This window comes from Lontra canadensis, unplaced genomic scaffold (genome assembly GCF_010015895.1).
Source record: "Lontra canadensis isolate GAN:19392208 unplaced genomic scaffold, GSC_riverotter_1.0 scaffold8, whole genome shotgun sequence".
In the NCBI taxonomy this organism is placed as follows: Eukaryota; Metazoa; Chordata; class Mammalia; order Carnivora; family Mustelidae; genus Lontra; species Lontra canadensis.
In genome coordinates, this window is record NW_022631002.1 from 5,273,830 (window position 1) to 5,300,332 (window position 26,503).

A 26,503-nucleotide genomic window follows, 5' to 3' on the forward strand; every position below is an offset into this window, starting at 1 on the left:
ACGGTGGCTTGACCCTGTTTCCAAATGGAATGCACTTGACTTTGCTCTGGTACAATGAAGACTAAAGAAGCTTTGGGTCTTCCAGCATCTTGGGGATCCATGGCTTTGGGGATCCTAGAGATGGACTTGGGAAACAGCCTTCTCACAAAAGTAGTGAGAAGACACTTCCTTTAAGAGACTTTCAGGTACCAACAAAGAGGCTAGAAGGAGGGGTCATGGGAGAATAATTTGTGAGTTTGTGGGAGGTCTTTCAGAAATAATCCTAATGATGACCCGGGGAGGTGGGTCTGTTGAGGTTTTACAATTATACAGGTGGGGGCTACAAGAATGTGTAGTGCAGATATGAGCATTTATATGAACTCATTATTGTTCAGATACAAGAAAAGCCTGGAGAAATTCAGGTTACCATTTGGAAGCTTCAGTTCTTTCTGGATGAAAAAAATTTGCTTGTCACTAGATATTCTGAAGTGTAACCCAAATGACTATGTAGCAAGAATGGTGTGGAAGGGATTCTGGTATGGGATGACATCGTTTACAATTGGGAAATTCTACTATTCTAAATCTCATCTAGCAACCCTTTAAAAATTTAAAAATATTGCTTTAATAACCCTTTAAAAATAAAATTATTTAAAAAATAAAAATTAAAATTTTTTTTTCACTTACAATGTGTGGGATGGTAGGCAGTAAGGGATAGATGCCAACATAAAGATGAATAAGGTAGGTTATCTGCCGTCATGATATTCAGTGTCTAGAATAGTAGACCACATAATCATCTGGAGATGCCCTGTTGAAGGATGCATGTTCCATTTCTTTGGTGTATTAAAAGGCCAAACAAGCATCATGGGGTAGAAATTACAAGCAAACAAAACATAGTTCAATATAACAACTTCTTTCTAACAGTGAAAGTCAACCAATGAGCATGCACATCGTTATCAGAAAGTATCCAAGAAGAGGGATTAGCAGCATATATTTCTCACTTTACTGAAGAGATGTGTTCTCTAAAAATCGCTAGGAGAGATTTCTGTACAACTTTCCTGTATTTTATTATAAAATTAGATGTGTTCTTTTAATCAATGTTTTGGCCTTCAGTCATAATAAAATCATATTTAAGAATTCAACAACACATTAGAAACATTTGAAGTGATGAATTATAGCTTTTCAGGCAAATATAAATATAATACATAACCCAAAAAGTGAAAGTATGCAAATTACACAGGCATATTTTTTAATTGGCAATGAGAGTTTGAAGATCTAATTATAACCTTGACCACCATCAGTTTAGCAAGATAGCATCATGGATCTAAAGGGCCCTTAGTTTTAACCCAATCTCTTCCCTACCACCCTTCGCAGGATGACTGACCAGTCTCTTTCTATGCTCCCATGAAATGTTCCAGAAGGGATAAGGAGGGCTTGGAGGTGAAGGCAGGTAAGAGTGCAGCAATGGTAACCCAACACTTGGAAGTAAATTCAAATGTCCAAGATGAGGAAACAAACCAACAAACACAAAAATTATGCAAAATGAGTCTTCAGAGAATGTACTGAATCAGCTGCTGTTTAGAACAGAATGTTTAAAAACATTGAAATAAATGTATACCATGCTATAATTAATAGAGAAGACATACTCTCGCCTCCTAAAGACCTTATAATCTATAATCTGAAGCAGTACTCAGGAAACAATGGTCTCTAATTGTTCAAGCCCAGAAGAGGAAGGTGGGTTCTGGGAGAAGTAACCGTTAAGAATTTATTTTTTAAATTTTTATTTAATTTCCAGTTAGTTAACATACCGTGTAGTATTAGTTTCAGGTGTGCAATATAGTGATTCAACAGTTCCATACCATGCCCAGTGCTCTTCATGCAAACGTAGTCCTTAATCCCCAACACCTATTTACCCCAACCCCCCACCCACTTCTCCCCTGTAACCCTCAGTTTGTTCTCCATAGTTAATACCAAGAGTCTGTTTCTTGGTTTGTCTGTCTGTCTCTCCCTTTTTTCCCCCTTTGCCCATTTGTTTTGTTTCTTAAGTTCCACATATGAATGAGATTGATACTTGTCTTTTTCTGACTGACTTATTTCGTTTGCATAACACTCTAGTTCTATCCATATCGTTGCAATGGCAAGATTTCATTCTTTCTTATGGCTGGGAAATACTCCATTCCCTTCCATTCCATACACACACCCCCCCCACATCTTCTTTATTCATTCGTCAGTCAATGGGCAATCAGGCTATCACCATGACCTGACTATTGTAGATAATATTGCTATAAACATTGGGGCGCATGTATTTCTTTGAATTAGCATTTTCATATTCTTTGGATGAAGTGCAATTGCTAGGTCAGAGGACAGTTCTATTTTTAACTTTCTGAGAGGTCTCCATACTGTTTTCCAGAGTGGCTTCTGGTTAACCTTCCCACCAACAGTGCGAGATGTTTCCTTTTTCTCCACATCCTCTCCAAAACCTCTTGTTTCTTGTGTTTTTTATTTCAACCACTCTGACTGGTGTGAGGTGATCGCTAATTGTAGTTTTGATTTGTATTTCCCTGATGATCAGTGATGTTGAGCATCTTTTCATGTGTCTGTTGGCCATCTATATGTCTTCTTTAGAAAAATATATGTTTGTGTCTTCTGATCCTTTTTTTAAAGATTTGAGGGAGAGAGAGAGAGCACAAGTGGGAAGGGTAGGGAGAGGGAGAAAGAATCTCAAGCAGACCCCACACTGAGTGTGGTGCTTAATTTGGTGTTCAATCTCATGACCCTAAGATCATAATCTGAGCAAAAACCAGGCGTCAGATGCTTAGCTGACTGCACCATCAAGGGGTCCCTCTTTTGCCCATTTTTTGATTGAATTATTCAGTTTGGGGGTATTGAGTTTTATAAGTTCTTTATATATTTTGGATGCTAACCATTTATCAGACATGTCATTTGCAAATATCTTCCCCATTCCATAGATTGCCTTCAGTTTTGTTGATTGTTTCCTTTGCTATGCCTAAGTTTTCATTTTTATTAAATCCCAACTGTTTTTTTTTTCCTTTGCCTCAGGAGACATGTCTAGAAAGAAGTTGCCATGGCCCATGTTAAAGAAGTTACTATCTGTGTTCTCTTCTAGGATTTTTATGGTCTTTTTGAATTTAATTCTATTTTGAATTTATTTTTGTGCAGGGTGTAAGAAAGTGATCCAGTTTCATTCTTTTGCCTATTGTTGTCCAGTTTTCCCAGCACCATTTGTTGAAGAGCAGGCTCCCCACCGAGCAGAGAGACCGATGTGGGGCTTGATCCCAGGACCCTGGGATCATGACCTGAGCCGAAGGCAGAAGCTTTAACCCACTGAGCCAGCCACCCAGGTGCCCCTTATCTAAAACTTTTATCAAAGAACTCTTGAGATCTCAACATTCTGAAGACCAACACCCTGCTATTCTACTACAAAGTTGTCACAAACTCCCAGATCACATCAAACAAAACATCATGGGGGAAGAAAAAAACAGCACAGTAGTTTGATCCATAATCTTCAGAATGGTTTGATTTTCATAAAACTCATAAGAAATCTGTGGACAGCATGTGGATGAGTATCTTCTGTATGAAACATCCCGAGGCATTTTGAACATCCTGTCCTTTATTCCCTATGGACACCAAGAATGCTTCTATGCAGAGATGGCCTTATGCCTCCTGAATTCCAGACAGGGGCTAGAAACATTTCCAGAAGACAAGAGTAGTACTTAGGGACTCAAGTACATTGCCCAAGGCAACCATGAGTGTCCTTCCTAAAGGGTATGTTCAAAGTATTGATAAGGTTGGGGGCCTGGTAACAACCAGCAGCTATGCCAATCAAAGTGCAGCAGAGTGTGGGACACCAGCTTTACACCTTCACAATTTTCTCCTGACCTATCCTTTGGTAACCTGGCAGTTCTTCCAGGACAAAGCCTCTGACAGCTTTATCTTCACCTCTCTGGCTCTGCTCAGTGCTAGTCCTGGCAAGAGCTAGCAATCAAAAATATTAGTGGACTCTGGTTGCAACCAATTAATTCCTGTAGCTCTTCCCTAATTATAGTGGGTGAGATGCTCGCCAGCTGTGATAACAAATTGGTTCTGTCTAGTTGACAAAACCTTATCAGGAAATTAAAATAAAATGATCTCGCTTACAATACATGAAGCACAATTAATTCTTGTATGCATATATGGTTTTCTGATGTAAGCAAGAAAATGATCATCCCTGTGGGTCATGTCTACTCATCCTTCAGTTGCCAAGAGATTTTTTACATCCCTTATGCCATATGGCATCATATCTAGCTGCAGCCTCGTGGGAATGGAGGAGGATGCCTGCCAAGAGTGTCTCATCCCTTGTTAAAGGTGTCCCATTTTCTCGTGATTTCTTCACTTAACAATAGCCCATGCTCGTTTCCTTAAGAAGTAAAAGCCACCGCATCTGAAGGCTTTTGTGCTGCTTTCCGCCCTACCTGAATTATCAAGGGATGAGCATGAGCCAAATGTAAATCAGAGTTTTCCATCAAAACTGGCAACTTTTACAATTGAAGGATTCTTATATGGGATCTCAAGTATATTACTGTGATTATAGAAGGTCCCACGTGTCTGAAAATGTTCTTTTTGCACATACCCGCGGCAAGTCTAAAGTTCCTGAAATTTATTGCTAGTGATATATATATATATATATATGTATATATATGCTGAAGCTGAAGCATATGGTCTCACACAACTGTGATATTTACGATAATGAATCACAGATGTTTAAATGGATGTAATCTGAAAACACTTAAATGCTAAGATGCTGAAATCTTACTGCAAACATTGCAAAGTGAGGACCTTTGCATTATGTTGATTTTCAGATATGATCACTAGGAATAGGACTTTACATAGCCTGGGAAAATAGCAGGCAGGAAGAAATGACTACCCTTCCCCCGTAGAGAAACATAGTGTTCAGAGTAACCAAGGAACTCCAAGGGTGCCGTGTTGATAACTAAATTGCAGTCCCCACGAGAATTAAGGGTGAGTATGCACAGGGGATATTTTTTCACTGCGTAACCATCTTAAAACTCATCTTGTATTAATCAATTAATTGATTAATTAATTAATTAAAAACTTAAAAATTTCACTGGAGTGAAATGGAAAATGCACCTACTTACCGTTCCATCTACCCCTCACTTGTCCTGTTAACCACCACTCGACCGGATACATAGTCTATCAGGTTTAGAACTATATCCACACACATCCAATAAATAGTCTTGCTCTTATGTCTATCACATGCATTTTTGTAAATTCACATAGATCTACTTAATTCTTCTCCGTGACCGCGTGGTCCCACTTAGTCCGGATGTGTTAGCATCGACGTAGTCCTTTACTGCTGGACGCTCAGATTTTTGGTTTCAGAATTACTAACTGTGTAGTAGTCAACACTTTACACCTGACTTTTTGTGAATATGTGCAAGTAGTTTTCTGCAGTTGAAAGTCCTCTTGGAAACTGCTGATTCAAAAGAAACGCCCGTTTAAAATTTAGTTAGACACTGACAAATTGTCGACCAGAAAGGTTTTATTGATTTGGACTCTAATCCAAAGTGTATTAGAGTTCTCCTTCCTCACACTAAGAGTGGAAAATACAGTTTTTGTATTTTTTTGCCAGTTGGAGAGCTGGAAGAAAGGTACGTGGTTAATTCGTGTATTAATGATGAAAAGTGAGGTTAGTAGGTGTGGTCTCAGAGCATTGGCCTTTTTGTTCCTTTTCTGTGAATTTCAGCATCTGTCAGAGTATCCAGGAATTCAAATTGGCAAGTTGTCATTCAAATTACTCCTTGCTTTTTTCCTCCCCCGACTCTGAGCTTCTGGAAGGAGGGAACTGTGTCTTGTGTCACGTTCCCTCTGTTGCTTGGCCGACACCAGGCATCTGTGTCTTGTTGAGTGAGGACCTGCTTGCGTGGAAGGAGCTGTTGTTCCTCCAGCACTACGCAACTGCTTGCCAGAGTCCTGCTGTCAAAGGGGAAACTCAGCTCAATACCTCCCGCCCCCCCGCCAGGCCCAGACTCCCTTCTGCCTTCCCTCCCATGCTGCCCCTCTCCCTTACCAGAATCAAGCCTCACTTTTGCAGGGACTTGGTCAGCGCAGTAACGTATGGACCTCTAGCACTCACACAGAGCCTGACAAATGGTGGGCACATAGTAAATATTTTACAACTGGACCAGTCTTTGTCTTAAGATGTCAACCTGTTTCTATACCACAGACCACACTGTCACCCTACTTTGAAAGGTGAACTGGAGTTCTTGATGTCCTTTCTGCTTTTCTCTTCATGCCCTGGGCTGATGGGCAGTGAGTAGTAAGTCACAGGGGTCTTACCGAGATTTTAATCCCACCTTTGTGCACCAGGGACTGGGATGTATAAAGAGCTTGTGAATGCTGAGAAACAAAAAGCTTGTGGGTCCGCTTAAGACCAAATACCCCTATAAGCCAGCAGTCAGGAGTGTACAGCCTGCAGATCAAACCTGGCCCACAACCTGCTTTTGCAAACAAAGTTGTACTGGAAGACAGACCCACACCTCGTTTACATGTTGGCTGTGGCTGGTTTTCTTCTAAGACTGCAGGACTGAACATTGCAGAAGAGACTGTCCAGCTCACAGAGCCTCGAATATTTATTATGTAGACCTTTGCAGGAAAAGTTAGCTGGTCTATGCTGTCGGCCAAAGTCACATCCCACCCCTGCCCCACAGTTTTCAAGATATCTGCGCTCAACCACCTGAGTGCTCAGGCAGGTAAACTCATTCACAATGTATTTCGCATTCTGTTTCATGATTAGCCGCAAAGACAATCAGCAGAATGGGGAAAATGACTCACATACACTTACCTAAATGTTATCTCAGTGCCTGAGTACTGGCTTTAATTTTCCCAGATAAAATCTGCTGGGAGATATTTTCCATTCAAAATAGATCCTTAAGAGGTTTAACTTTTTAAATACACTTCTAAAATCCATTATTACAGTCATTAAATATATGGACAAGCACTCATAGAGAAGATGAGTATATCCAGAAGGGCAAAAGGAGTTGTGTATATCTATATTTTTTTATGTCTCTAAAGCAATAATTTAATTTACAGCCAAGAAATTAGCCGAGAATCATGCTTTTGATCAAATCTACACATAAAACTGTTTGTCTTCAAGGTCTGTTTCCCACACTGAAAATAATCTGTCATCTTTAAAGGTGATTTGTCATTAATTTTTGTTTCTTTTCTTGTAGAGAGTCTGTCATTATTTTTCCCCCAAATGACTAAGATGTCTGATTTTCTGTACTATGTAAGTGAAGCGATTTGAAAACTTAGCTTCCTGGAAAATAAAAAAGAAATTATCTAGCCCAAAGAAGGTATGGAAACAGTTCCTTTATTTTATCTTATTTTTCTGACAAAGACCCAGCTCATTAGCAAGAAGCTAAGGACCATTTCTTTGAGTAAAAGGGCAAATAGGAAGAAAGACAGAAACCCAACCCTCAAACTGGTTTAACATCTCCATAAGGTCAGATGCTATGTTGGAACAGGACAAGGATGGTCCCCGTGTGTCATATGTACCTAAAAATCCACTGAACTTGGTAAAGTGCCGCATTTAAGTTAGAGCCCAAATTTCTTCAGTAAGTTTATAAGTTCGCTTTGGAAGGTTTCCTGCGTTCTTATTTAGGGCCTTTTAAGCCTGGGGGTCATGGATCTGAATTCCTTCAGCATCAGAGTCCTGAGGAAGAAGGACTGAGTTCTGGACTTGGATGCGTATGAAAATGAAACCTGGTGATACCACCGCGGTTAGCCTGGGTGGGAAAGAAAGAAAGAAAAATCTCTCTCCAACTCTCAGACTAACAACTTTGAAACCAGTACTAATGCCTGGAATGATAAAGTGGTTGCTGTGCCCAACCCAGCCCTCTCTGAGGAAGGTGGGTCCAGCCAGGTGCAGGACTCCTTGAGCCTCTTGTCGAGTCTGGGTGTGGGAATTCCGGAGGATAAACCACAGTGGTTCCCAAGAGCTCTGCATAATGAAAGGCGAACTGGAAGAATAATTTAGGCAAGAAGGCATCAGGAGCAGAGCTTGGGTGAAGGAGAGAGAAGAAAGGGGAAAGCCAGAGGGATGGCAGAAGATCATGGACGTATCATATCCTTGGAGCCTTAAATCCTCAGTAAACACTGCCTTGCTCATAAGTGTGTGAGTGTATATGTGCGTGTTTGTTAGCATGTGGGTTTTGTGTATGTGTGTGTGTGCAATCTGGTGTGGGGGGTCTCACTGTCTATGTAAAAAAAAAAAAAAAAAAGCTTTAAGGCACGAGACCCAGAGGCAAGACAGATCATGAGGACACGAAGCCCTAGGAATTGATATAAATTAGGGAAAGGGCTCTGGATCACAACAACTTACGGGCTATGAAGTCGGTAGCTCAAGTTCAGTTGAACTAACCCTCTAAGCTTAGAGGGTGCCTGTAAAGATCTGATTTACATTTAATATTTATTCAGCTCTTTCCATGAGGCAAGCAGTGTGTTGAAACATTCCAAAACTTATCTCAATTTCTTATTAATTTTTCACAACTCTAGGAGATACTGGTATTATTTCCCCATTTTATAGATGAAGAAACTGAGCTTATAGAGAAGCTTTATCCTGTGAAGCTATACCTGTGTCACGAGTATGGAAGAATTTGGTCTTCAGGTAAGTCTGCCTGACTTCCAAGCTCATGCCCTTCACTGTTTTGCTCTGCTGTCTCTTACCCGCTCAGCAAACTGAGTGTCAAGATTCGTGCTGGGTTCCATATGCATAAAACAGATGAAAGGTCAGCCCCTGTTCTTACTGATAGTCAGTCTGGCCAGCGAGTCAGCCATTTGCAGTAAGGTGGCATGTTGCGTAATGGGGAACACAGTAGAAGTGTGGACTGAGTTCTCTGGGAAGAAAAGAATAACGAGCAGTCTGGCTTGAGCCTGAGCCAGGGAAGGCTTCACAGAAGAAATGGCATTTGAGCTTTGCTTCAAAGGACATAGAGAACCAAACATCTGTTTCCCACAACTGACTGCAAGTAAGTTTACTACTGGTGCCAGACGTCAAAAATGGATGCTGATGGATTCTGCCAAAGGATGTTTCTAGTCTCAGCTTCAGAAATAATCTCTAATCCCATAAAAAGAAAAAGTAACTCTGATTCAGTAGGAGTCTGGGTAGCTATCACGAGAGCCTTCAGCCACCCTGTTGGTAGCAGATCTGTCCATGAGATGATGTTTTTGAAAATATCCTAAGCAACTACAAAGCACAAGACAAATTTCCAAAGTAGGATGGAGGAAAGAAAAGAGGCAGGGAAATGAAATGTATGTGAGATGGGGCAGGGCTCCTCTGGATTAAATTTTCGAGAGAAGATAATAAATTAGGAGAAAATGTGAAAACAAAGATGGCTCTATGGTTTATACTTTTGAATAAAAACAAGCAAAGAAGCCAATAAACCCCAGATTTTCATTGATGAGAGTTAGTTATGTATCTCTGTAGTTCAGGTTTTCTCTCACAGTTCATTCAAGTGGGAAGGGTTTTTATTGATGTTGAAATAGCATTAATCTCTCTGATCTTCAGTGTGTTTGTTGGGAAAATAATAGGATTGGCATAGATGGGGGATTCTCAGGGATTCTGTGGCCCCAGGACCAGCATCATGTGCATCAGCTAGGAGCTTGTTGGATATGCAGACTCCTGGGACCCACCTGAGACCAACTAAATGAGGGACTCTGGGGGTGGAGCCCCACAATCAGTGTTTGAACCGGCAGATCTGGTTCACGTTCAAGAGTGACAGCTTCCAGCATAAAGAATCTTCTAAACGATTGGACAGCTACATGAATCAATAATTCGATCAAAAAAACCATTATCCAGTATTAAATAAGCACTGTTGATACTAGTTTTTTAAAAGTTTATCTATTAAATACAGAGAGCAATGGAGCCAGAGTGTAGAGATAAACCCTCCCAGCTATATGAGATTTTGCACAAAATCTCCAATAGTCAACTTCCTGGTCTGTAAAATGGGAATAGTGATGCCTATTGCTAGAAATGACTTGAGGGAAAAAGAGAGAGAGAGAACGTGAAGCATCTGTAGTATAGGAAGACACCTAAAATAGTTGAATGTGTAATTCCATCTAAATAATGGACTCAACCACTGTTCTCTTTTAATAAACATCATAACGTAAGCAAATGAAATAGAACTCTTATTGATCTACCCCACTTAATTGAGAGGGTTGTTTTTCTGGAACACTGTTTCCCAAAGGAGATATGTCTCTCTCAGAAATGCAACATGATGGATGCTAACATCAAAAGGGCCAGTTAAATGTCATTTAGTCACTCATCCTCTTGAATGAGGTAGGCCTTAAGCATCAATCTATGAAACTGAAAGGAAGGAGAGAGGAAGACCTCATCCTAGTCTGGACCACCATGGTCTTCTGCCTGGGCTACTCCAATATATTGCACACTGGTAACTCCAGTTTCCTCCACCATCCATATTCACCCCAAATGGTCTCAATACAGCAAAGAAACATCCAGTTTTCTGTGTTTGTAACCCCTCTACTCAAAACCATCTCATCTTGAGTCAAAGCCAAGTTCTTACGCTAACCTACAACACCTTATGGAACTAGTTCGTATTAGACATCGTGTCTTACTCTTGCTTTATTCTTGTCTGCTCTAGCTTCACTGACCTCCTGGCTCTTTCTTAAACTCCCAGGCATGCTCTTGACTCAAGACATTTGCATTTGCTGTACCCTTTTCCACAAGGGTCTTCTCCTATATACCCAAAGCTATCTCCCTCATTTCATAACTTTCTCCTGGTATCTACTCAAGTGTCATCTTTGTTAGATGGCCTTCCCACCTAACATTTCAGCATTTCCCCACCCTGATATTTCTCCAATTGTTTTGACTTTGGCACATGTCATCATCAAAAGGTATCCCAGTATAATATCATTACTTATTGTTTTTTTCTTTTTCAAGAATGCAAGTGCAGAGTAGCCCGGGAGCCTGGAAAAGTGTCTGGCACACGATAAATCAATACATGTTGTGAACTGACCAATGAATAAATCAATGAATTAGTTTTCTTCATTTCTATTCCTCTACTCACTTACTGTCATCTACCAACCAATTAATATGAAGGAAATTAGCAAGGTCAGTAGATACTCAACTGGTTAATTGAAGGACAACTACCACATTTTGTAGTTGTTATTTGGCCAGGTATAAATACAGAAAAGAAAAGAAAGGAAGAAAATGTTGAATGCATAATAATTCAAGGCCATCTCCTCAGAAGTTGTTTTTTTTTTTTTTTTTTTTTTTTTTTTTTTTAACACTGAAGGAAAGGCTCTCAAGGAAATAATGGAATTTAGAGTGAGAACTTGGGAACCAGAGCTCAGAACTTCACAGATTATAAAATCCCGGGAAAGCTAATCTGCATTCTGAACTGTGGTTTCCTCTCCCGTGAAATAGATTACATATTGATGCACACATCTCATGGGACTAGAGGGAAGACTAAGTGAGAGGGTCGCAGATCTCTTTCCACGGTGTCCAGCAGAGAATAAGAGGTCAGGAACCATGGCTACAGGTATCACTGGAATTTGAGTCACTTGGACCTGTGTTTTCCAGAGAACATGGAATAGGTGCAGTATTTTAATGGCAAGTCAATTCAAGTGAATTTCAGGGACCAGAGTTATTCTACTCTATTTCAGCCAAACAGCGCATTGTGATGAAACCAGCTACTGAAGATAAACTTGCCACCATTTTGAAAAGATTCCATCCCAACTCCCCTCAAACTCTGTTTGAGTTATGGTTCACTTCACTTATTTTCTTGTTTACATAGGCTCAGCAGAAAACCAGTGATTACAAAAATGAATAATCCTCATTCAGATCTGGGCTGTCAACAGAGACTGAGCAAATGACACCACAGAGAATGATATTATTAAAGGGGCACTGGGGCCAGCCTTTCCCAGTTCACCCCATCTCTGTCAGGCTTAGCCTTTGATGGGACCCAGAGAGGCAGGTTTCAGCATTTTCCACAAAGGAACTGCCATGAGGAAAGTAAGTTGTGTCAGTCAAAACCATTTATGAGATGGGGTCTAAATTTTCTTTCATAATGCACTTGGGAGAAAGTCTCAGATCATGTTATTTCTCTCTCCATGTTAATGAAAGATTATATTATATCTTGGGTCTAGAAACATACACCCAACTTGGCAATAAACTCCTTCATGGTAATTAAGTATTGTGTGAGGACTCTGTGTGTGTGTGTGTGTGTGTGTGTGTGTGTGTGCATGTGTGCATGCTAAAGATGTGATTTTGATTTGAAAGTACTCTCCTTGAGTAACCGAAGATGAAAATTATCATAAGATTTTGAATTAAAGGATATCTCAGGTCAGCACTGTGCACCTAAAACACCAGCCATCTTAAGCTACTGACATCAAGGCAGTGCTGGCCCTGGACAGACCACATTTCAAAATGATTTTAAATTATACCATAAATTGAAAATTAAGGACTTCTGACTCATTAAAAATGAACAAAAAACAAAACACCAATGCTAGGACCAGGATATTCTGAATAATAGAAGAGAGGTGGTATTTCCATCCAAATCTTTCAATGTCTACAATTCATTTAGAATCACTATTTCTTTAATTTATTTATTAATTTTCAGCATAACACTATTCATTGTTTTTGCACCATACCCAGTGCTCCATGCAATCCGTGCCCTCTCTAATAACCACCACCTGGTTTCCCCAACCTCCCACCCCCCCGCCCGTTCAAAACCCTCAGATTGTTTTTCAGAGTCCATAGTCTCTCATGGTTCACCTCCCCTTCCAATTTCCCTCAACTCTCTCCTCCTCTCCATCTCCCCTTGTCCTCCATGTTATTTCTTATGCTCCACAAATAAGCGAAACCATATGATAATTGACTCTCTCTGCTTGACTTATTTCACTCAGCATAATCTCTTCCAGTCCCGTCCATGTTGCTACAAAAGTTGGGTATTCATCCTTTCTGAGGGAGGCATAATACTCCATAGTGTATATGGACCACATCTTCCTTATCCATTCGTCCGCTGAAGGGCATCTTGGTTCTTTCCACAGTTTGGTGACCGTGGCCATTGCTGCTATGAACATTGGGGTACAGATGGCCCTTCTTTTCACTACATCTGTATCTTTGGAGTAAATACCCAGTAGTGCAATGGCAGGGTCATAGGGAAGCTCTATTTTTAATTTCTTGAGGAATCTCCACACTGTTCTCCAAAGTGGCTGCACCAACTTGCATTCCCACCAACAGTGGAAGAGGGGTCCCCTTTCTCCACATCCCCTCCAACACATGTTGTTTCCTGTCTTGCTAATTTTGGCCAGTCCAGCTGGTGTAAGGTGATATCTCAATGTGGTTTTAATTTGAATCTCCCTGATGGCTAGTGATGATGAACATTTTTTCATGTGTCTGATAGCCATTTGTATGTCTTCATTGGAGAAGTGTCTGTTCATATCTTCTGCCCATTTTTTGATATGATTATCTGTTTTGTGTGTGTTGAGTTTGAGGAATCCTTCATAGATCCTGGATATCAACCTTTTGTCTGTACTGTCATTTGCAAATATCTTCTCCCATTCTGTGGGTTGCCTCTTTGTTTTCTTGACTGTTTCCTTTGCCATGCAGAAGCTTTTGATTTTGATGAAGTCCCAAAAGTTTATTTTCGCTTTTGTTTCCTTTGCTTTTGGAGACATATCTTGAAAGAAGTTGCTGTGGCTGATAGTGAAGAGATTACTGCCTATGTTCCCCTCTAGGATTCTGATGGCATTTAGAATCACTATTAATGAGACTGACCTTAAAACATTCTATAATTTTTGCCAGGCCTCTTAAATGCCCTTGTAGAATTATTTTAAAGAGATTGAACCTACCACAAACATATTTTAAGAATGAAAAACAAAACAAAACAAGAAAATCAAAGTACACAGAAGCCTAGCCCTCTTGTCTGAGACAGGGGACCAATGAGGGTACTCCTGGTGGGGATCTGAGAGTGAGCTGTGATGAATGTACATTGCTTCTGAAACCCTTTGCACCATGAGATAAATCCTGAGCATCCGGAAGGAAAAGAAGGTGGACACATCCACAACTGGAAATTCTCCTTAGTCCTTATCCCTTTGGAAGACAGTGTTCAGTGTTCTCCCTGGAAACTGGACATCTGAAGGCCTAAGGCTATTGGTGGGAATGGCCTAGTCCAGTGTGGGAGGGACAGTGAGCCCTGAGGGGTCTCCTGCCTCCTGTGGCTAATGGACTTCACAATGGCACTTTAGGATGTGTGTGTACAGTAGAAGATAGGAACTGGAAAGAAATGAGATTTCAAAGAAGTCGAAAGAATGAAAAGGGGCCATGGTTTTTGGCTCTCCTGATTTAATCTTTAAGTGGAGACAGCACGGCATTCATCCAAAATCCAACAGGAAAGTGGGTCTTCCTGAAGTAATGGAAGCTTTCCTCCACCCTCTGGGTTTTCCCAGGGCACATAGATAATTGGCTAGAAACCATCCCCCTGCCTCCCTTGGAGCCAAGCGTGGTTATGTGACTCAGCTCTGGTCAATGGAGAATGGAGAGAAGTGAGAGGAAGACTTGCAGTAAATGTCTTCCAAAAAACCAACCAAATAAACAAAAAGCTTCCTCTCCTTTTCCTCCTTGTCCTCTTCTAGGAGGCTGGCTATAGTGTAGGACATGGTGTAGGATATGGTGTAGCACCCTAGAGGAAGTCATAACAGGTGTGCCTAGTGACCTATCCGTCCTACTTGGGGTTGCAGAGCTACTGTATCCTGCTGAAGGTAGCATGAGAGAAGGCCATCTAGGCCCTGATCTTTTCCAAACATGGGTCCTGAATTACATTGTTGAGTCATCTGCCTGTCTTGACTGGTTTATGAGGAAGAAGTACATTTCTATTTTGTCTAAGCCTCTGCTTCTGAAGCATCTTTACTGTAGCTCCTAGCCAATTCCCTACTAATCTGGATGCCCAGGTCTGAGGTGACACTACGTGTTGTTATTTCTGAATTCTTCCCAACACACATCCTTTTGAGCCTAAAGAGCCTTTCCTAGCCTCCCCTCTGCCTCTCTTTCTCCTTCCCCATTTATGGCCCTGCCATCTACAAGAGTGGCTGCAAGAGGACACCAGATCCACCAGGACAGGAATGGGGGCCAGCTCATCTGTGAGCATGCTGTCTTGCTGGACTCAGTAGTCTATGGTAACATTCCTTAACCCATGCACATTTCCTCACCAAGCCTGCATTTCCCTCTCATTCATACAGACTGTGTTTCCAGACATTTTTGTCTACTTGAATGGGGCTCATTCAGTTGTCTTGAGTCTCCTACCCCTTCCCTTATTAGTAAGATAGAGAAATATAGTAGTTACATGAAGCAAATCTACTCGGAATTTCCCCCAAAACAAATCAAATGAGAATATAAAAGAAGTAGCAGAGAGATATCATCAATATGTAAGTTCCTGTTTATACAGAATTATTGAGGAGATGGAGTATGCCAGTTAAGCACTGTTCACAGATCTTTAACTACCTCCATCAAACATTCAGAGGCTCCTTTGAATGGAATAGTAGAGATTGCCCAGGGGGCCTAGTAATCCCCTCTGTGCTCTAATGCGATGTCGGAGCAGGAGGTGGAGCTTGGTTCTGGTTCTTCCACAGTGTCTTTCTCTGGTTTCTTCTTGTAATATCCTAGGACATGACATGCGGTGATCAATACGAGAGGCCAATTTGATAAAGTCTGAGAGGCTTGCAACTGGGTTACACTCACTTGCATAATAAAGAAGGTACTTTCTCTGTGTTCTCTTTTCCATGTTCAGTGTCTGCCATCAATGACAAGGTGCGACTATCCTGATTTTTTTTTTAAGATTATTTATTTATTTATTTGACAGATAGAGACACAGCGAGAGAGGGAACACAAGCAAGGGGAGTGGGAGAGGAAGAAGCAGGCTTCCTGCCCAGCAGGGAGCCCGATGTGGGGCTCGATCCCAGGACCCCAGGATCATGACCTCAGCCAAAGGCAGATGCTTAACGAACTGAACCACTCAGGCACCTGACTATCCTGACTTTTACATGTACTATTTTCCCTACATAGCATTGCCCATTTTGTCCCTGTTTGTGAATATAGCTTTTTGGGATGTTTTGAAAAACACACACTCGATGTAAAGACTGTGGACTCTGAGAAACAAGCAGAGTTTTAGACGGGAGGGGGTGGGGGGATGGGTGAGCCTGGTGGTGGGTATTAAGGAGGGCATGGGTTGCCTGGAGCACTGGGTGTGGTGCGTGAACAATGAATCTTGGAAGACTGCATCAAAAACTAATGATGTATTTTATGGTGACTAACATAACACAATAAAAAATTTAAAAAAATAAACGAATCAATAAATAATGAAAAAAAAAGCACACTTAAGAGTTTAAAGAGTTAAATTCTCAGTCTGGTGCTACCTGGAGTCACAAGAGTACTGCAGGATTCTGAGGACATCGTTGGAGGTCACGATCCAAAGCCCTTGACCTTTGCCTAACTAACAGCCCCTCTCAACTCCCAAGGGCACTTCTCAGGTCCAGGCACATTTGTGTGGACCTCGGAGGCAAGCTGGGTTTATCAAGATTGTCCTATGGGACTAAACACTTGCAGATGCATTTTAAATAAGATAACAAATATTTATATTAGACATTCCTGGATTGAGGAAAGGCTTTGAATGTGGAATCCTGTTCCAGTGCCATATATGAGCCAAGTACTCCTGAGAAGAGCATCAGTGTTTTTATCTATCAGATGGGGATTTTATACCCAGCTCTCTAGGCTGTTGTAAGAACGTCATGAAGCTATACACACAGTATATGCTCAACTAGGATATGCTGAATAAATGGATAAACCCAAGTAGAAGTTCTACATGTTCTGGTCTTCTCACCCTTGCTTCTTTATAGTGACTTCAAATGCCAGGCACCCCCAGTCCCAAGGCTGTGGACATCTCATATCTCTCTGTCGACAGGGCTTTTCCTCCAGAGCCCTACATGACATGTTTCCTTTCTTCCTCAAGTCCTGTTTGAATGCCCCCTTCTCAGTAAGGTCTTATCCAGTGATCACTTAATTTACGACCACATCCCCTCCTCTAATCCCAGTTCCTGGGTCTCTTTCAGTCTTCATCACACCCATCAAATCAGATATCCAATACATTTTACTTATTTCGGGTTTCCCCCAACTGTAATGAAAACATCACAAAGGCACGTATTTTCATCTGTTTAGGTCACCGGATTCATTTCCTAGGGCTGCCACAACAAACTATCACAAACTTTGTGGTTAAACCACAGAAATATATTCTTTCACATTCTGGAGGCTTCAGAATCACAGAACACGGGCAGAGTCAAAGGCTCGAGGAGAGATTCCATTCCTTGCCTGTTCCAGCATCTAGTGGCTCCAGATTTGTCTTGGCTTGGGGCCACATTGTTCTGATCTCTGCCTCGGTCTTCACATGGGCTTCTCCTCCTTCTATTAGTGTTGCTTCTTTGTGTGTCTCTTACTGGGACACATGACACACATACACAATCCAGGACCCTCTCATCTCGAGATCCTGAATTCAATTACAAGTGAAAAGGCCTCTTGTCCAAGTGAGGTCAGAGTCACAGGGCCTGAGGGTTAGGACGTGGACATATGTTTGGGGGTTCACCATGCAACCAATGATAGACACCGTTGTATCTTCTTTTCAGTGCCTATGAAAGAGGCACATTGAGGTGCACAGTTTATTTGTTGAATACTTGTTGGGACGTGGTTGGAACTTAAGCTAAGTTTCCTTTCTTCACCTGAAGAAGTACAGCTTCGGGTGTGCCTGGAGTGCACGGCACTCCTGAGCGGAATTCACTGAGATGGCAAAGCCGTCATATTTTGCCACTGAGGAGGCCCTCCTGTCATTGCCCTTTCCCTAGTCAAAAGCGATCTCCACTGTGGCTCGCTCCCCCAACCCCGACTAGATGGGATTTAGATTCATTACGATGCACGAAGTACCTCAAGTGTTCTCTGGTCAGATCCAATCATCCGTAGGCATAAATGAGTATGCAGAACCCCTTCTGACAGGAGAAGCAAACTGTGAGATTCATTTCTAAGAACAGCACATGCATTAACATGGTTGCCCGATAATTCCTCAGACCCGTTCTGATTTGCATAAATACCTCCCAGTCCATTTCTATTTTTCTGACATTAAAATGAAAGTGGCAGTTCCATGTCTGAGGCCCTGGCCATGGTCTGGCAGCTGCCCATTCATGTGAGCAATGACAGCTTCAATGCTGGACCGCTGGAGTCGGGAGAGACAGAAAAGTATCCATTGTCAGTGTTGGTCACTCTTTTCTTGAACATAATGCATAGCCCTCACTTGCATGGATAATAAACTCATTGAAATGGCTTATAGGAATTCAAAACAAGGCAAGGCTACTTGTGCTAAGAGATCCAAATAGAGAGCTATAAATGCATTCTCAAGAATTTATTACTTTTTTTTTTAATCATTGAAAGACTGGTATAAAAATATAATTTCCTGAGTAGTTCACAGGGACAAACATGAGTTCTTTGCCTCCTCTGTGGCAGTTCTATACTGAGGAGGCACTACAGGGGGATTTAAGAATGAATATAAAGTCATCTTATCCCTCAAGGGACTTAGAGTCTATCTAGAGGATTATGACAACGTAACCAGATTAAAAGTAGAAAGTTAGAGCAGCAAGAATTCACCAAGGAGGTTATCTGGATTTTGAAGAAAGAGGTGGTACATCTGGTTGGTAGTAAAATCCATGGGGCTTTGGAATGGGAAGCTGGAAATGAAAAGAACTGAGGAAACAGGATTTAAAAAAATGGGTGCAGAATGAGAAAGACATAGCTCAAGTCATGTTTTGTTCTTAGACATAAATGGGGGGGGGGTGCTGGGTGGCTCAGTTGGTTGAGTGACTGCCTTTGACTCAGGTCATGATCCTGGAGTCTTGGGATTGAGTCCCGCACTGAGCTCCCAGCTCCATGGGGAGTCTGCTTCTCTCCTTGACTTTCTCCCCTCTCATGCTCTCTCTCACAAAAATATAAATAAAAGTCTTTAAAAAAAAAGACATAAATGGTGGGGCATGAATTTTCCTAGGGACAAGAGACACATACAGAAGTGAGGGATAAGAAAAGATATAATTATGACAAACATTCACTGAGCTCTTACTGTGTCATACATGCTTGGCAACATCCTCTATGGACCAGAGATTTCCAACAACACTATTGGCATTTGGGGCTGGACAATTCTTTGTTGTGGGCAGATGCCTTGTGCACAGTAGGATGTTTAACAGCACCTCTGACCTTAACCCACCAGATGTCAGTAGCAATCCCCAGTTTTGAAAACCACAACTGTCCTTGGACATCGTCAAATGCCTGATCACTTCCAGGTTAGAACCACTGATAAGTAGTTTCATCCCATCTGCTTTTTATGAGAGCCCTACGAGGCAGCATCACAAGTCTCAACTCACTGATGAGGAAGGAAATACACATAAAGATTGAAGTATGTGATGGAGGACACACTGGGGGAAAGAGAGTCTTGTCCTTTGGGATGTTTGATACAAATATCTACATTTTTCAATACATTATTGGCCTTCATACTTGTAGAGATTTTCTTCATAGCACAGAAGCATTAAAATTTTATGTAGCCAACTATATCAATTTTTCAGCTTATAGTTTTGATTTTTGGTATTATGCTTAAAGTCTGCCTAACCACTAGATTATAAAAAATTCACCTCTGATTGATTTCTTCTAGTTTTTGATGGTTTCCTTGAATCTTGGTACCATCAGGGATTTATATTTGATGGAAATATATATATATGTTCTATATCTGTATATAATATTTGTTCCTTCTTAAAAAAAAAACAAAGAGAAGAGGGTAAGAAAATTTGGTATTATCTTAAACCCTATTATCGGATATAGCAATACAACATTTTTGGTAAACATCCTTCAAGTCGCCCTTGTGTAGTACATGCACTAAGAGTTGAGCCATAGGAGTTTGGGGACTGATGAGGGAGAAGAGAATAAAAGCCAAATCCCAACAACACTGGGGGGATATTTGCAATGAGTAAGTAGAAAGAGAAAAGGGATACCAAAAAAGTAGTTAGAAAGTATACAGTTTAAAAAAAGAAGAAAGTATACGGTTAAATAAGGAGGCAAATAAAAAGAATAGAATGGGAACCAAGAAAAGAGGTACTGAGATGTTTTCATGGTAGTTATAGTCTTTAAGCGCCAAATGCAGTAGTGAACTTACTACGGCTGGAAAAAATCTCCCCAAGAGATGTCTTTGGGAGAATGAAGAGAAGAGTTCCAGTGTGCAAACAGATTAAGATAAATAGACATGGGAATAAGGAAAAATCCAGAGGCATGGAGTAGAGTCTTCTCATCTAAGGTAAGCACAGCATGTTTAACAAGTGCACATACTTTGGGTGGTGCAGGTATCCTCAGCTGGCATCACCCTGACGAGAGCCACAGTCAATAGTCTCTTTCTACTCTCCACCTTTCAAACAAGCCTAAAAATTACAATGAACATTGCATTGATATGAAAGAAATTTATTTTAAAACCCTCATAGACTAATGAGCAAGAACTGGATGTTTTTGGTAGGTGAGTTGGACCTAAAATCCCAGTTCTTATACATATTACCTATGTTATTTGTGGATAAGCCTTTTGAGGCTCAGTATTTTCATCTGGAAAATGGGGATAAGAACAGGGCTCAGTCCTGTTTTGAGGGTTCAGGCCTGATTTGAGGATAAAATGAGATTATATAAGAGAAGAAACTGGGATGGGATTAAGGGGAAGTGAACAGGGCAAGTTGTGCAAGTGGAAAGCCTGCACTTGTCTTTATTTAAAATGTTGATATTTTGTTTACCCTGGATTTTTGAATTAATTTTTATCTTTATAAGATATTGTATTAAAATATTATTTATTCTTATACCGAGTGCTTTGCTACTCCTTCTTGAATTTTGTGCCCAAAGAGAGTACCTCATCTGCTTCACCTTAGTCGAGACCCCTAAAATCAAAAATTACTGAATGATTATAATGGGTCAAGCACTGCATTAAGTCCTTTAATTGTATACATTTAACATTTAATCAGCAAATGTTTAGCATGTACCTACTTTAGAATAAGGTGTCATCATCACCACTATCATCATCATCATCACTACCAGCCACTATCACCATCATCACCACCACTGTCACCATCATCAACACCATCACCAACATCACCATCTTCACCACCATCACTATCACCACTATCACCCATCATCACCATAATCACCATCACCACCATCAACACCATCATCACTATCATCACCGTCAGTGTCATCAACATCACCATCATCATCACCATCATCACCACCATCTTCACCACCATCACTATCACCACTATCACCCATCATCACCATCACTACCATCACCACCATCATCATCATCACCATCAGTGTCATCAACATCACCAACATCACCACCATCTTCACCACCATCTTCACCACCATCACTATCACCACTATCACCCATCATCACCATCACCATCATCACTATCATCACCACCACCATCATCACCACCATCACGATTATAATCACTTATTTTACATACCTACAATTAACACTGGGTGTTACAAACAAGTAATGAATTGCTGAACACTATATACAAAATGAATGATATGTTGGCTAACCGAACATAATAAAAAAAATCATGTTTAACTCAAAAAACAAACAAACAAAAAAAAGAAACTTACACGATCTCTGAATAAGCTATAAAAATTAAACAGGATTTTTCCTGTTGCTATAATCAATGTTATTTCTGATTCCACTGTATGACTTGGCTCTCCACAGAAAAGCCAGTGAATCCTCCCTAAAAAATCAAACAACTGTTATGGACATGGGGACCAGTCAGGCAGAGCAATGGGGCAGGGCTGCTTTGAGTCTAGGGTTGGCTTTTGTAAGCTTGCCTACGATTTTCACACGAAGCAGCACACACTGTTCTCAGCACTGACACTTCCGTACTCACAAAGCTCAGTGTTGTTCCAGTTCAGGAAGCAGATGAGTCACCGGGTAGAGGCAGTGGGAAGAGAAAGGACTTCACTTTGGTGTGTGTATATGGGTGGGGGGCAGGCATGCTTACAGCTTTATTTCTCAAGTAATTTTCGATATACAACAGGAAAGGAATATCATAACTCGCCAGCCGCTCCCCCACCCAGAAGACCTCAAGTCACTAACTGCCTTTTTTCTTAAAATGGAAGAGTTATCCCATCTGCCCAAAGGTTTCATTTTCCTTTATGGTGCTTTGCTCTGCAAGCCTTTTAATCTCGTAAGGTCTAGCCATATAAACAAACAGGGGAGAAAACGGGAAGATGAAAACTCTTCAGGTTCATCCAATTTTGAATCCCACTTAACAAACACAGCGGTACACGGTTTTGATAAAGGCTGTAAGGATTGTGATTTGACCTTCCTCTTGCCTCCGTGTGAAATGTAAACACCGTGTGCTTTCTCATAATTAAAAGATATTGATTTCCCAGCGGTCCACCAGGGGGCTGGGTAATCTTTCTTCTGAATGGATGCAGCATGAACCCCGCTGTCATCTAGTTGTACACAACCAGAAGTAAGCCACGACAGGCTGATGTGGCGTTGCACTTCAGGACGTTGTACAACTGGGGAAGAACATCACTTCTACTTTAAAAATAATCATTTGGCATGATTTTAGGACACACTATGGGACTGTCATAAGAGGCCACAAGATTCAGTGATTCAGTGGCTTTAAGCAACAAAGTGACTTCTTTCCCCCTCGCGGAGCAGTTTGTGTTGGTGGTTAGAATGGAGAAGGGGTGGCTTGATGGTGCTAGGAATCCGTCCCCTGACCATGTCATCTCCAGCTGCTGCCTTCTGAACTGGAGACGACTCACTACAATGTCTGCATTCCAGCTGCTGGGGAAAGGAAACTATGAAAGGAGAAACATATTTCTTTCCCTTAAAGGACAAGACTTGGGGTGCATACATCATGTTCACACACACCTCCTTGGCCGTCGCCTAGTGATATGGCCACATCTGGCAGAGGTGGCTGGAAAAAGTAATCTCTGGGTGGGTGACCACATGTGCAGTTAAAATTGCTATTGCTACTGAAGAGAAGGTTAGTGGCAATCACTAGGAGCCCTGGTCACAGGTGACTGGGAATGAATATATGCCCGAGTAGAAAGGGGTTCCTGATGTGGGGTCCCCATTCCCAAGGCTCTTGGGTTGTGATGATTGATGGTGATGATGAAGGGATGCCCTGAAGACAGCAGAGGCGAACATTTGCTGATTCCTTGCTTTGTGTCTCTCTATGCTAAGTGCTTTGTAAATATATTTTTTAAAGGTTTTATTTTTATTTATTTGACAGAGATCACAAGTAGGCAGAGAGGCAGGCAGAGAGAGAGGAAGGGAAGCAGGCTCCCTGCTGAGCAGAGAACCTGATGCGGGGCTTGATCCCAGGACCCTGGGATCATGACCTGAGCCAAAGGCAGAGGCTTTAACCCACTGAGCCACCCAGGTGCCCCAGTGCTTTGTAAATATTAAGCCATTTTATCTTCATGACTATCCTACAGCATCACTAATATAATTACCCTGAATTTACCCACAAAGAAACTGGGGTATGTTAAGTTCAGAAACTTGCCCAAGGTCAGGCAGCTAGTGTACAGCCAAATGGACTCAAAACCCGTGTGCTTCTTGGTCTACAGTGATTCTCTTAGCCACTTTGCTTAGCTGCTAATGGTGCTCTGAAATGCCTCAATATTTCAAAAAGCTGAATTAAACTGCAAACTTCTCCATAACTGAACACCTGAGCTAGCTAAAAGGTGTTTGTTGGGGCCTGACTATAATCAATTAAGACTGGTCCTTCCATTTATCAAAGACTAATAAGAGCTGAGGCCCATACATAGACCTCGATTAATCTTGAAAAAGCAGGAAAATTAATGAATGACTGTTTATTAAATGCAATTTGTTTGGCATATAAGCTCTTTTTAGGCATGGCTTCTAGAGTGAGGAGTAAATAACCAGACGGTCATCGGTTGAGTAAAGACTGTAGACAAGGATCCAAAGACTACTCACTTCAAGGTCTCTTTGCTCGTGCTCACAGAGGATATAAGCCACAACACAGCAGAAAGATCCCTGGCCATCCCTAAGGGAGGGACCTCGGGCACCCCGGTAGGTGAGCAACATGTAACCTGGGTCAGCCCAGTTCAAGGGCTGTGCACAGAGATAAGGGGAGAGAGAGTTAGAGATGCTGGTATATGTAGCGTCAGGCTGCCATAACCAGGAACCAAATGGAATAGCAACGCCAGTTTGTGCAGTGTGCAAAAGATGGGCCCTGGGATGCAGCTGCTGTTGCCTTCATGCATCAGCACATGCAAATGTTAGGAAGGGACGGGGAATAGAGCCCTCCTTCCCTCCCCACAAACAGATGGGTAATTAGACGGAGGGTGGGAACCAGATGCTGTACTTCCCCCAAGACCAGCACCGGAGGGAATGGGCTGGCTCTGCAGGAGGCGTTTCTGTTCCTGAAAAGGGCTAGCACACCGGAGAAAGAACTGGGGCTTCAGGGTTTCTTGGAGGGAGGGGTGCCAGTGGTGGGGCAGTGCCTCTTCTCTCCATGTTCATCCTCTGCCAGTCCCTTCCGCAGGCACAAACCAGCCTGGTGCTAGGTGAGGGCTGCTCTTAGGGGAACTCAGCTCTCCACCACCCTGTCATTTCAGGCAAACGGCCTTGTGAGTTCCCGCCTATGGTGTTTGTTTCGGGAACCTGTTTTCTGTGTCTTAGAGTGCCATGATACAGATGTTGCCACTGGTATGAGAAGAAGCACTCAACCACGTCCCAGCTGAGCTGCGGCACCTCCGAAGCCACAGTCTAACAGGACGTGTGTTTGACAGCAATCCAGTGGAAACTGCTGTTCATGCAAAGTTCTTGTGGGAAAGTCCTCCAACACCACCCCAAAGACGGCTTGGCAATCTTGGATATCGGCTTGGCCACGATGATGGCAAGGAGGTCAAAGGTCAACTTCTAGAGTCTGCACAGGTTTGGTTTCCACACCTCGCTCTCCCTGGCCCTTCATTAGTTTGTTTTCTAGCTGAGTCAAACCCCAGCGTTGCCTTAAAACCCGCAACAATTTTAATCAGCAGTGACATAGAGTCGTAAATGTGAGCATCTGTAAGGTGTAAAGCGCTCTGCAGACCCAAGGAACCGCAGGGTGGGCGGTGCCAGTACACGCCAGTGAGAGCCTCTGAGGGTTCCAGAACACTGCAAAACTCTGGTCTCCTAGAGTGGGAAAACATTGCTAAGGCTCTGCGTCCTGCTCCACACTGTCCCACCAGTAGCCCTAGGACAGTCCTTCTCCAAGCACAGAATAAAATCCCACTTATCTGGAAAGCTAACCTCAAATTTCGCTTTACACACTCATATGCTTAGCCCTGATGTCACACATCAGACTCTCTAATGGACAGAGACAAAAGAGTTAGTATTCCCCCAAGCATCCCAGGTGATCCTGATGCATGGTAAAGTTTGAGAACTACTGATCCCAAGCCAAGCTCCTCTTTCCACAGAAAAGGACACTGCAATTGGGCCAGGGGATCTATCCCCACTTGCTAGTTTGTGACCGTATGGGCAAGAATGCAGCTCTACACTCTGAAAACTCCAGCCTGATAGAATTCTGAATTTTGCCACTTCCTATGGCAGCGCCAAGGAGTGATGTCCTTAAAGAGGCTAATCAGTGGGGTTCGACTTCCACGAAACGCTCTTACAAACCCTGTGTCCCTCTCCTACCACCCTTCTCGGTGAGAATGGAGTTTAACTATAGAATCTGCCAGAATGGTTTCCTCATCGCTCTCTGCTGTTGCATAACTCATTCACTACACTCTTTTCGATCGGTATAAAATTCTCCAGTCAGTGTGTCCAGATCGCCACTTGCATCCTAGGTAATGATAAAAGAGGGTCTGTTCCATTGGTGGGATGAAAATGTTAAGGTTTTCCTCCCTTCTTCCTCCACTGCATTCAAGGCTGAGATCAGCTGCATTCGAACTGCTGTAATTCTCCCACGCGTAGACATGATCATGTTTATTGTGCACGTCGGCAGTCCCTTCGATCACATTGTGCCTCGTGCTATATCCTCGACAGACAGCAGGTGACTGAGATCACCTTGCCCCCAGGTTACGCTTTGTCCCTCGATAAATTTCATATCACTTCAGCCGCCCACACACCACAGGAACGGTTTCATAAATTATAACTTGGAGCTGGATGTGGAATGAGATATCGGAGCGCACTGGTGGTTTTATAAGTGCTAACTGGGACTTGAGAGGGACCAGAAAGAGAGGAAGCTGGACTGTGGGATCGTCTTACGGTAGGCGGTATTGGAAGTGAAGACGTTGAAATCCGAGTTGAAGGTGAATCAACGTAGCGTTGCCCAATCTAGACCAAAACTATGCCTTCCCCTTACAAGGGCTGCATAAAGACAAAAGTCTGTTAAAACCTAGATTTTAAAAATGTTT

General features: G+C 42.1%; 1 protein-coding gene across 1 annotated transcript in view; it reads right to left on the bottom strand.

The window, feature by feature from the left end:
• Positions 1–26,503, bottom strand: part of CDH13 (cadherin 13) — a 975,207-nt gene that overhangs the window by 616,119 nt on the left and 332,585 nt on the right. The window lies entirely within an intron of this gene.